Source organism: Tenebrio molitor, chromosome 5 (genome assembly GCF_963966145.1).
Source record: "Tenebrio molitor chromosome 5, icTenMoli1.1, whole genome shotgun sequence".
NCBI classification, from domain to species: domain Eukaryota; kingdom Metazoa; phylum Arthropoda; class Insecta; order Coleoptera; family Tenebrionidae; genus Tenebrio; species Tenebrio molitor.
The window spans coordinates 9,605,454-9,617,745 of NC_091050.1; positions in this window are offsets into that span (position 1 = coordinate 9,605,454).

Genomic DNA, 12,292 nt, shown 5'->3' on the forward strand with positions numbered 1-12,292 from the left:
TTGTACTAATATATTTTCTCACAGAGTTTTTGCACGTTATAATTTTGAAAATAATTGATTAAATTTTTAAAAAACTTACCATAATAAAATCATAACTTATTCTATGAGTTGTGTTCTTTAAATTTAGTTTTCAAGAATAACAGCCAGCCATGTCATTTCGTGTAATGATACTGTCCGTTAGGTGGCGCCAGTTTCGTAACCTAATTTCCTCATTGGGAAAATTTAAAATTATAAGCAAAAGGATTCTAGTTCCGGTTACTTTTCGATTAGACTAGTTCTAGATTTGAATAATTACACCGTTCCCATTTCCTAGATACGAAACGCGCCAAGAAACTTTTCCTTCGTCGCCACACACATTTTTGCCTCCATGCCCCCTCGCGGGGCACTGATTCGCCTTTATTCAAAGATCGTATTGCTGATTGTGACACGACGACCTAAGCGTATACTGTTCATTATCAGCTGTTATGACACGTGACTATAGCGTGCACGTCGTGACGTCATCAGCGCCGCGACGGCCCCAGTCGACGTGTTAGTCTGTAGTGTGGTCGATAGCTACGATGTTGCTCAAACACAACTTTCGGTGTATTCTCTGTTTAATCAATTACATGAGAGCCGATATCTGGAAAGCCTATGCTAACATCCCGTTATGTCGAAATAAATGGGTCAGATCTTGTTTTGCGACCTTTGACCCTAAACATCGCCCACCCTATCCAATCCCTGTTTGTCATCGACGATAACGTCGACATTTCGTAAACCACCACCGTTTTTCCTGCCCACGCTCCCACCTATAAACCCACTCCACAAATTATTTTCGAAAATAAACTACCAAAACATATACTGTATGACCGTAAGAAATAAAATGTGACGCGGCAACGCTCGCTGCTTGGCGTGAGCCCAATTGAGAATAACTCTCCAATTGATTTTGCAAAACTGTGATTTTCTTTAATCTTCGAAATGGCTTATTCTTCTCTGTTGCTGACAAAAAAGCGTTTGTAAATGATAGGTTACGAAACGGGTTCCTATCCTAGACAAAATCAATGTAGCCAGACATACGCTTATGTATTCTACTAGCACGAGTGAAGCATAATGAGCTTGAATTGAAATAGGGGCGATGATCGCCACCCTCCTTTTCCATTCAATATTCCACCCTTGGCGTGCATTATCATCACCCCATATCCACGCCACGTGCCAAATTTTTATGTCGGACCCGACCAAATTTCCTTCTCATAAAACAAAAATTTGGAAGAGTGAGCGTCCGACAAGCGCTGATTACAAAATCGTTGCCAAAAAATACCAACCGACAAATATTTATGCACCATGCATGAATTACGACACGCTGATAATTAATTCACTATCGATCGGGTGGCTTTATAGTTAAATAGAATTACGGATGGGGCGGGGTAGATGTTTTTTTTACATTTCTTTCGCGTTCGTTCAAAGAAAACAAACTGAATGGACAGCCGTCATTGATTTTAATTTAAAACCGCTATTATTTTATAATGAAAGTGAACATCCCATTCGAGGCATTTTTTTCTTTATTATTTATAAACCGGCCAGTAAACGATGTGACACGTGGCATGCGAGCACATGATTTATCGTATTTTTATAAATAAATTATTGATTGGTGCGCTACTATCTACACCTAACCTTTTAATTTTATTGGAAATTAATCAACGATATGATTGGAGAAACTGAAACTCATTACTAAATTAAGTGCTTAGAACGATAAATGTCGCCACAAGTTGGAAAAAACAAATACTCGCGACTAATGAAAATTTAAAATTAAGTACGTGTAAAATTAGTTCCCTTAATTTGGTGTCTGCATATCACGTGCGAATGAAATGATTTTGATGTCGCGGTTTCAAAGCTCCAAGATATGTTGTCTGAAGTTCTAAATTAGCAAAAACACAGACTTGCTAAAAAATTAAAATGATTGTTACTGACGCAACTTCCATTCACAATTGTTTCGTCAGTATTGACACAAAATAATGATAAAACAAATTAACACAACCGAGAATTCTTTATTCACTTCAGTCAACATTTCTAGGAATTGTAATAACACTGTAGTACTAAATTTGGAATTTTGTTTGCTTAATTCAACCTCAAAAAGAAGGATTTATTATTACTGACAGTTGAAAAGTCAAAGTGTAACTACTGGAAACGAAGTATAAGGATTATGATCCTTTATCGTAGTTAGAAGGACACTGAACTTAATTTATTTGTTAAACTGAAGGAAACAAAGTAACAACTGGCTTTGTTAGGGCCATCGTTTCCGTGAAATAAAAATATCATTTAAAAAAATTGTTTTTATTATTCCCTCGTTAAAGGATGTAAAGTACACAAGCAACGACGCAGTTAAATGTACAAAATTAAAAATTATTTATTTCAACATTTTGGAATAGTTAATTAGTGGGACTTATTAAACATAACACTAACACGCAACGAAAGTAAATCTGACCTAGAATGATAAATAAATTTAGAATGAAATTTTAATCGGTTTGGATTCAAGTTTTCTAATGAAAACTTCATTTTTAGCGACATTTGTAGATTTGTAGGGAACTGAACTGTGTCAAATACTGAAATAAAAAAAATATTAAAAATGCATTTGCTCCATGGTACTACTAATTAGTTAATTATTCTAAACCTTAATAACCTTGTTGCAACTTCAAAGGATCAAGACTCGATGAAATTAATTTTAATAATCCAAAATTGTATCGCCTCTTGAGCCCCATTGTTGACATTTGTCTACTGTGGCAAAAATAGAATTTTACTTCACTTGATTGACTCGTATTGATTTTAGAAAAAGCTGTTTCCTTTCTTGGCTCATTGACACTTGAACTCAGTCATAACCTAAAAGCTCGACGAAGCAAACAAGTTTCAAAAATTTCTGTGTTGGAGGACATATTTTACGTCGCATTAAATCAAACTCGTTTCTAAACCACCATAAAACAAAAATTACACGACAGATTTGACGACTGGAAATAAATTCCGTGGTTTTACATCCCGTTTTACGACCACAATTTCCAGCAAATCTCGAAGAAAACAACGGTAGGTTTACATCAAGTGACATGAATTTGATGAAAGCTCAAAAACAAGAATAAAAAGCGAGCTTAACTGCTGCCGCAATCGGTGACATATTTTGACGAAAGGATGGAACAGTCTAAGTGGAAGTGAAGGTGAAAGTTGTAGAAAGGTGTGCTAGACGACAACAATGCATAACAAAAACAAATGACTACTCTATATTTACTAGGCTAGTTGATACCAAGCGCACTGCTAGAACTTAAACACTCGAGCACATCAGTCAGTGGTGCAGTTCTGGGAGGGACTGCAGGAAAGATTTTTGAAATTTTGAAGCGACGCTTAAGGGGAGTAGCGCATGCGCCGTGACCGAGGGCTATTTTTGCAAACGGTTTTAACCCGGCCAGGCCGTGCCAACGGTTAGTACGCCACTGGTTAGGCCAGTTTTGGTTTGTCGGCGCTGGGGTCCGTTCACCTCCCCGATTTTGGTCGCATTGATATTGACAAAACCAAATGGAGTCGTGCAAGGTGGCCTAGCACAGACGCCGCTAATTGCGAGGTGATTACAACGTATCGTGACGTCACCAGCTGTATATCGACGGAGTTTCACGGAATAAAGAAACCGTATAAAAGAAGGCGTCAGTTGCGAGGAGGAAGTTGTTGCTAATCCATCAATCCAATCCTTACGTGGAAATAAACAACACTTAACGAAAAGGGTTTCGCCGGATTCGGGGGGTTCACACGACCGCGATCGGCTATATTAAGTTTGAGGTTAATGCAGATGGCATAAAAGTGATTCCGTACCTATCACATTAGAATCGATTTAATAAAAGTAAACTCTTCTTAGCCGGTAACCGCATGCGGTAATCGATAAACCGGAGTTTTCTTGACAGTCATGATACCACGTGATACATAACCTAACCTTAGCCCGGCTGCGTTAAATTGAGCAAATGCACATTCTGACCTCAATCAGGGTGTATAAATATAAAAATCAATGCTAATTGTTGGGGCTGCTCGTCGGCGGCGAACATCTTGTGCAGAAAAGGCAACGCACACGAACCGATCTGAATGGAATCAAGCCCCAGCTGCCGCCCCCAAGGCTGGACTAAATTCCCTTGTCCCTGAACACTACCACAGAATTATTTAGTAAATAACACCGTGTTTTACAACCGTCTGATTGCTTTATCAATTGGGGAGGCTTATCTTATCGCAATTATCCCAACACATATTGTTGAGCCGAAGAGTCTTGAATTTGAAAACCCGATGTGTTCAAATTTTCTAATTAAAGTGACATCTTTGAGATTGTCCAACGCAACAGTCACGACAAGCGAGCGATTTAAAAACTGAACATACTGTACCTCTGGTGGGAGTGTTAAATTTTGAAGTGTTACGTATGAGTTTTTGGGAGTTCGAGTGTTAAGTGGTGTGAACCCGATCGAGTGAGGCTAGTAGTGTTGGGTAGAAATGGGTTGCGAGTAAAAGGGGGTGTGTCGGTGATAAGTGTCCTTAAACATGGTACAAACACAACTAACTACAGCCTGGAACTACCACAGATAAGGTTATAATAATGACTTACCAAGTACCAAAAATCTGTCAGACACGCTAGACCTGTAGACGCCAGTCAGTCTACTCACTATCTGTGCCGTCGCGGCGGGCGTCATGTCGTTCTCCACCCCATGCGCAAGCTTTTCACCCCTTTCCACCCCTCCTCCATCCCCACTTGAGACCGTACCCCAGCCGGCTATTCGCCATTGGACGCGCGTATTTTGTTTTGCGAGAAATTTGGCAACTGCCGGCGATTTTTATTATGCGAACAACTTTTTATCCGGGCTTTGTGTGGCAATTTCGTGGAGGTTCCACACAGAAATTAAGCGGGATCGGCGGGCCCCCGGAAGGCCGACTCCGGGCCCCGGAGCGCACTCGCCCGAAAAATCGAGAGGACAGCGCTCGACACGCGCGGTCCTTGAATGGGCGCTAATTAATTATTTCGATTGAACCGGCGGCTCAATTAAGAACTGTTCTTTGTTGGGCCGGTGGGAAACTGTGGTAGTTTTGCTTTTGGCAGGGGTGGGTTTGTATTTGCCCCCAGCATATGCGTTCATCGATTGGTTGAGGGCGCATGCGTCGGTTTTCATCAGCGGGAATTTAAAATAAGAAGAAATGCCTGGAAATTGGACGCCTTTCGGGGGATTAGTGCATTTTGGGTTTGACGGCGCGTTTCCACCTGCACCCGGAGTTTGGATTGTGTTCAAAATCAATCAAGCCCCGCCTGAAATTTGCCACACTCCGGTGGAATTATGTATTCTGAAACCGCTGAAACGTTAGCGCACAGGTCACAAAACGCACATGAATTCGGCTGGATCTGCTTTGTTCAGAGGTCGGATTCATCCTGATATACGGAGAATCTGCCGAAATATTTCAGGAAGTCTTTGCTCATATTTGTAAACCATACATTCCTGAAATGTTTTGCTGCAAAAAGAGCGAGCTTGTTTACCCTCTTGTTTCCTTCCGAAGGAGCAATGTGTCACCGCTGGCAGCGCTTTGTTCTGGCACAGTTTTTTCTCTAAGAGTCCTCGTCCAATTTCACATGGAAATTTTATTTTTCAGGTTTACGGTTTCACTACCGCTTGTTTCAAAATACTGCAAGATTTAATGGCATGCCCTCCCTGCCCTAGTTCAAATTTTATGGTTCTGAAGCTGAAACCTGCAGTTTTATATTATGAATTTTTAATTGACGAAAAGAAGCCGTGGAAAATAAATAAATACATTGTTTTCTAATATAACATCCAGAGCGAAATCAAGAGTGCTACCTCATCTTTTGTTTGTTTTTTATCGAAACGTCTGTATTAGCTTAATCGTACATAAATGTATACTTGCCATACACAGTCGTTTTATTGGTTGCCTACCTCTCGAAAAATTTATTATTAATATTTTATCTTCAATGGCAAAAGCCATTTTACCACTTATTCTGGAATAATTGTTGCTTACACATGTGTAAACTTTGCCGAAATCTAAAACCTTTTTCAAGGTTAACAGCAACACCATTGCTTTAAAACTGACGTTTCTTTGACATTTCACCGAAAAATCTGCTTACCAGTGGCGTCGCGTTTGTCAATAAAGCTGGTAAATTACCCATTCTTATGAATTATAATTCCAACGTCTAAAATTCATGAGATATGATTCATTATAAAGCGGCGTTTGAGACCACAAATTGTCTACGCCCATGCATGCACGCTTATTTGCATAAGATTTCTCTACGACGTGATCGAGAATTTACAACGCCTGCTCTGCTTTGTTTTCTTTTTGATCACTTTGTATATGTAATTCTAAAAAATGAAAAACTTTTTTTTTTCACAAAGTCAAATATGCGGTGTAGAATATTTCCTTGTATAAAACTACGATAAATATTAAAATTCTTTAATACACCAATTCTTTATTCACTTCACTGCTCTAAAAGTTCCTTAATAATCTTTTAAGATAATAAAATAAATGCCACTCTAAACTAAATTTTTTTACTAACTAGATATTAAAAATAATTTTGAAGAGACTGAGAATATAAAAGTTCTGACTTTTTCCACTTTCAATTATCATTTTCTATAATAATAATTGTGTATAAATCCGTAAATCCATTTTACAGGGTGCTCTAAGCCCCTGAAAATGGTTTCCATAGTGATAAGATATTTCTGAGCCGATAAATTATCTTGGAGTGTCATTAACTCATTACACAGCATTTGGTTTAATAAGCGCTCCGCTAATTAATTAAATTGGATGAATTTTATTTCAGAAAATAGTTTATTTGTGCAAAATAAAAAAGAAGCACTGGAAGGAGCTTTCAAGCTCCATTTTGACATCCCAACACTAATTCGGAAGGCGAATAATGTGTAATTTTAAAATGAAGTGTTCAAGCTTTTATTTAGCATTCCACATGTGTTACATATGTACCAACAAATCTTAGAAAACAATAATGAAGGGTGGAGTTATGGTGAAAAATTCTCAAGGACATTCTTGGGATTTGCAACAAAAATGTTTAAAAATAAGAAAGAATTAACTAAATAGAAAGAACTTGTGTTGAAAAATAAATATTTTCAGGTTTTTCGTTTCTTTTTCTTATACTTTTCTCATATTATTCAACGATTAAGACTTCCTAAAACATCAACAAAAAGAGAAAATTTTGTTTTGACCAAAATTAACGAAAAAAAGGACCATTAGCAAAAATTTGTGTGTAATTTTACCTTGGTCTTTATATAAAATATTTTCATTTATAATTACATTTACAAAAATATGGTGAGAACATTAATGAAATTGTTTAAGATAGAGCAAGATGTTGCAACATTGTCATTTTCTTTCTAACCTTTTAGCATAGTGCTGAATTGGATAAATATTAAAAAAGTTGTAAGTTAGATTGGAGGACACGGCATCGAGGCCGGATTTATTTATCATTACAGATATTTCAATCACCATCAATCAAGTAATGATAATTCCTTTGCAAGATTTTTTTTTAATTTTTACACGACAGATAATTCTGAAATCAAGTGATGAAGCTATGAAAAGTTACAACCCCGGGCGGTCACCCATCCAAACTTAGTCGGCTCCGGACATTGCTTAACTTCACTGATCGACTGATGACTTTCATAGTATACTGATTATTATATTGATTATTATTAGTTATGTTTATTAATGTAATTATAGTTGGCGCGGCGACTCACTGGAGTAATAAACTGGCGTGATCTTCATATGATGTGCGCATTAAGAAGTATGATGGAGCTCAATGCACGCAGACGAAATTTCCATCCATTCTTAAAGTAGTAAGATTTAAATTTCCTGCACAAAACTAAAATTTGACGTAGCAGTGTAAATCAGGCTTTTCGTGACGTAGCTACGAACTATCACGTGAACACCTCGTGATTACTCCAGTGGTTCGCCGCGCCAACTATATCTAGTAATATTTTGATTATTATTAAAACATTAGGTATTAATGTTATGTATCAAGATCAATTAATACATTTTCTTAGGAAAATGTTTTGTTTCCCATCAACAATTCACTGAATGATAAGAAATTAGTTTTTCTCAGAATCAAGGATTTTGTGACTTTTTGAACACTTCAAATGCAATTACAAAGTTAGCAAAATTTATTTTTTTGTATACATACATACTTTACACTTCTTCTAAATTAGGTGTACATTACATAATGTCTACACGGTTTACTATTCACGATAGATGTACTTGGTTTTAACTCGCTGTTTTTATAAAAGGTTTCCTAATAACAAATTAATCTAGTCTGAGTGCCAGAACATCAACAATCTGGGTCTAAATTTGCTTTAGAATTGTGCGAATCATCATAAAACAAGATCTGCTACTTTCCAACAAACATCAAAAGTTAATTAACATTGTATGGATTCTGTTTGTGCTCATAGTTATCAAACGTGTTATGCTTTGGACGAAAAAAAGTACTGTTTTATCGTCAAAACATATTTTAAATTACATTTTAAATTTTTTATTTACTCACTTTACAAACCAGATCGTCATGTTTTCAACGATGTAATATTCTATTTCCATAAGCTTTTTGATGAAGTCCCAAGAGTTTTGTCATTAAAAATTTAAATGTAATTGAATCGAGAATAAGACCCTCTTCAAGATCCTCATCTCTGTTCTCAATCAATTTTGTATTATTGAAATGCTGATTTAAATGATTTTTATGTCTTCAGTAAATTACTATCAGGTACAGGATTCTAACATGTCTAGAAAAATAAAAAAATATTTTTAAATGCATCATAAGGGAACAATAACTTTGATATATGTATGTACCTCTAAATTGATTTCTACTGTTTTTAATTAGAACGTAATTAATTATTGCAAATACATTTGTGATGATCAAATAATGGATTCGTAAAGGGAATAATATGGCGATAGTCCTGAAATCCGCAGCCAGTTCCTTTCAGTGGGAACCCCAAACCGGAGCTTTCCTTTTGTGTGAGCTTTGGGTGGAATCGAACCGGCGAAAGAGAGGTCGGTCGAGCTCTGCGGCGATATTGGACCAGTCTCATATTATTATTTTTTTTAATTAGCCGAAACGACGGTCCCGTTTCCGGGTTAATCGTCGCTTATTCGTCGTGTATCCGTGCTTTTACTCCGGCAAAATGTCCGCCACCCCAATCTACAAAACCTCGAAATTAATGTATTTACATGTGCAGTATTTACGCGTGGTAGTTTTTATTGGTCACCGGAGGCACGAAACCGGACTTAGCGTAAGCTCAGACTGTGTCGGTAACCTTGATCGCTGCTCCGGGCACACGGAGTCGGCCCTCGTTGCCAAGCAACCCATCCCTGTTCCCCACGCGATCTCCCGCTATAAAGATGGGAGAGAATTCGATCATTTCAGTAACAAAGAGGCGGTTTCTGTAAATCATTAACCGACACAATTGATGAGTGTCGAATCTGCAGGAGGCTTTTGTTTCCGACGATCGTTCCAGCAGCTGAAAGGGCCTCGCTGCGTGACATGGAAATGTCGCCGGGACCGTCGCCCGGCCGGGCTTGATGAAAGCTCTCCGCAACTCCGGGAGCTTGCGGTCCGGACCCCGCTCAAATTCGAATCAGGAATGTCGGAAAAATGGAAATTGTTCGCTCGTATAAAGTTTTTACGGCGTTGCCCCATCTCTACGCTCCCGAAATGTATCGACCAGATCGAGTGATGTTTATGGCCCCAGTTTCCAGGATTGCACAGGATTCGATATCCCGTCAGGATGCATCGCACGTCCCAAATTGCGGCGGTGCAGCACAACAGAGAGAGATAAAATTAGACGATGTATATAAATATCGGGCTCCGGACGGACACTTGAGATGCTGGAATTTCTTATTAGCTTTTATAGAACCGAAAGTTCGACTTTTATTTTGTAGATTTACTACTTCTGTTTTATATACTTGGGAAAGTGGCACAAATGGTCCCTTGACGAGACGGAAACCATTTGCTTATGCCTAATTCTCAAGCGCAAATTGGTTCACTATTCATTCGCGCTTTATTAAGAGCTTACAGGCCTTCAGGGACTCAGGTGGATTTACTCCAAGGCTCGGGAGTGGCAGGCGCTAATTTCTTTATTTTGGGCTCAACTGCTCCGCTTGCATAACTGCGTACACTCTGACGCAAATTAAATGACCCCACACTTTTTCAGCACGTCATTACTATAAGAAATAATTACCGCAGCCAGTGGAAATAAACAATTTACTCCGCCATTACCTCATGTCTCGTACTGTGGCAGTTTCTGATTAAACTTGAATGTGTTGGGTCTGAATGTTGCACTAGGAGTAAGTTTGCTGAACGTGTGAAATTTTTTTATGGGGAATCTTGCGTAAGCGACTATACCGAAATGTTAGTGGCATCGGCAGAATGTGATAATTTTTTTTTGTGTTCGAGGTACACTTCACTGAAACGACTAGCAATTTCCTATTATTACGTATTAAATTTTCCAGTCACGTTTTATGTACTTACCTGCGTTACATTCTAAGAACTTTCGGAGGAAATGGGTCATGACTGAATGATCTAATCATTTAAATTCCTCTGCGGAAAATTAACACAAGATATTAAATCAGTTCCAACAAAGTGCAAGCAAGTTGTTTCTGAATGACTTCTTCCTGGTGTGAATCATAAATTGATAATTAAAATTGTTCATTTAGTACCAAGAGTAAAACAATGTAACCAAATTTAATAGACCTACCATCACTTCCAAAACAATTTTATTTATGAACAAGAGAGTCCTGAGACATGGCGGCAGCAAGATGGGACAACTTCCAACACGGCCAAGCCACCAAGAGAGATTTTCGAGCAACCAAAAATTCCGGGAAATTTAAATTATTCAATTTTTCAATAAATAAAAATAGAGGCAAAAGATTATCATTGAAGTAACTACAGAGTACACACTGAAAGTAAAAATGAATTAAAAAAAAAACAAATGAAAACAAACATGGTGAACAAAAACTATTACGAGTGGATCAATCTGAAAAAAAGGATGTGTAGAAAAAAATTAAAAAGGGGGAAACACATATGTATAAGAGATAAAAGGAACAACAATGTTCTTAGGAAAATTAGAAATACAAAACAATATATTGTTGTAATTTAGAGAAAAAGCAATTTTCGTTTGGTTTCTCATCTATCTTTTGCATTTTATTCTTAATTTTACTTCCATACATATCTCTACAACCAAAACTACATACTTACATATTTAGAGGTGTTGGATTCTCTCATGGGCCGTGACCTTGGCAATATCTGCGTGAAGGCGGAGCAATAAACCAATGAAAAATCTGTAAATGAAAACTGTAAACGTCGACTACTTTACATGCAAATAGATGAGAGAGAGAGAGACGACACTACCGCAACGAATGACGATGTTTTCCGGTCGGTTTGTAGCGCCTACTTGAGACCAACATTCGTCGTTTGCGCAGATATGACTCATAGCCCATGAGAAAATCCAACACCTCGACCACTGTCAATCATTATTAACACTTTTGTAAAGCTACTGCAGTAAATGTTTTGTCTTTTCTATACATCCTTCGTCTTTTACATTTCTCTTCAAATAATTGTTTTTTTCTTTTTATTCACTGTTAAAAACTTCTCCAACGGTGCGTATTGTTCTATTTCTTTATATTCTTAGTACACATTCAACTGAATTTTGAAACTACACTGTTTGCTCCAGTTGTGTAGCAAATTTATTTTTGAAATTATTTCCTTTCAGATACTTTCACGAATTCATTTCAGATTAGTTTTTAATTTTCTGTCTTTAAGATATTGATAATGTTATCTTACACTGTTCACCGTGCAGTATAAGCAGTAGCTCTTGTAGTATTAATTACGATATTTCGAGCAATCTGAAGGGTGTGTTTGAATCAGGATATGCCAAGAGAGGGTAATAACTGTGATAGTTTGCCTAGGGATCGCATACATAGCGTGTGATGATACTAAAAGAGCAATTTGAAAGAGAATCAAAGCAAATTGACGCAACTAGAAAAAATAAGATGTTTTGTGAATACCAAAAAACATTTTTTGAAGAAGCGATAAATAGTATTATTTTTTAGACACCCTTATTGAAAACGGTAATTTTACGTACTCAAAAGTGAACGAAAAGTAACTCTTTTTCGGACGCACTTTTCCGGGCGCTGACCGTGCCGTCATCTGTTGGTCTGTTTAGTAAATTAGCAACGAAACCGACAAAACCGATAATTGTCCTGTCACCATAAATTATGTAAATAGGTATGTAATTGTATTGCAAATAGTAAATTTCTAGTT